The sequence below is a fragment of the Propithecus coquereli genome, unplaced genomic scaffold (genome assembly GCF_000956105.1).
Source record: "Propithecus coquereli isolate 6110/MARCELLA unplaced genomic scaffold, Pcoq_1.0 Scaffold191, whole genome shotgun sequence".
NCBI lineage: Eukaryota > Metazoa > Chordata > Mammalia > Primates > Indriidae > Propithecus > Propithecus coquereli.
The window spans coordinates 2,522,597-2,523,976 of NW_012143968.1; positions in this window are offsets into that span (position 1 = coordinate 2,522,597).

Genomic DNA, 1,380 nt, shown 5'->3' on the forward strand with positions numbered 1-1,380 from the left:
AGAGTTTAACCAAATCAAAGAGAGAATCTACCAGAGATTGACTTGGGGGAACTCCTTTGTTATTCATCCCAGTTGTAGGATTTCCTTGTTAATGATATCATAATGAGTCCATTTATAAGCAAATAATGGAAGTTGTAATTAGGGGTGCCAGAACTAGTGTTACAACTGGATCACACATTGGAGGATGGTTAAAGGGGGAAGATTGGGAGTATCTTTTATTGTGGGCAAAGAGTGAGGTCCCAAGGGATATAAATGAATAATAAAAGAAGATTGGTATACAAATACAAAATATATTATAAATTAAAGAGACTATATTGAATGTGTGAGTTTATTAATTTCTCGAGTATTCCATACCTGGAGGCTTCACTGAGAAACCAAAACAGGAAGGTGGTGGCTTTTGTGAATTGGCTTATGTTATTGTTTATGACAACTTGTCTGGATTGTTTTCCTTACCCTCTGCTGCCACCTAGCTACCTATGCAAAGGGATTAGAACAAGTAGAAGGTGGAGTTAGAGAATATATTGGAATAGTAATGTAATATTATTATCTTTGACTGATGGAAATTACTTTTGAAAATAATCTACTTCCCTGTATGATATTCTAGTCTTCTGTAGTAAGTACAAGAACATTCTAGATAGATGAGATAGGCAAAAAAGTTAAATGGTTACCTGATTCTTTATAGTATAGGCTTACCAAATTGGAAAATTAGGCTGTTTCCTTCTCTTTCTTAAATTCCCATCACCTCTATATTTACCTCAAAGTTACACCCCTGTTCCATTAATAACTCTTATAAGGAACATATTTTTTCAAGTTATTCACTTCAAACATATTCTTTACTAAAAAGAATGTTAATTGTTGAAAGGATATATTCAATTTCGTAATGATCTCGTTTGTAGCCCGATAATAGCTTAGGTTCAGGTGAATTTGCTTCAGTAATTAAAGATAACTGTTAAAATTCATCACAGTAGATTCTGAAAAATTAAAAGAACAGCAAGTCACCATTCTTTCGAAGGTAGTTTATGCTTTATCCCTGGGCTTTCCCTGATCACAGCCCAGTAACAATTAAGAAACAAAACCATTTTATCTAAGCTGTGGCTATTCATTACAGCTGTCATCGTCACCCACTCTGGTAAACAAGAATGCAAATGAAAAGGAGCCATGTTGTCTTCTGTTCTTTGAGCAACTCTAAAGAAAACTTGGCATCTGGCAGATGGAAAATTAAAATAGTGGGTTTATGTTTTACTAATTATAGATTTCCAAAACAATAGATATGTCAGGAAAACATGTGTTTAAAAAAATGAAAAGCAAAGCATAGCTATCCACAAGTTATTTTAGAGAAACATTCTCATGTTTTAGGTTTTAAACCTGGATGCTTGCTAG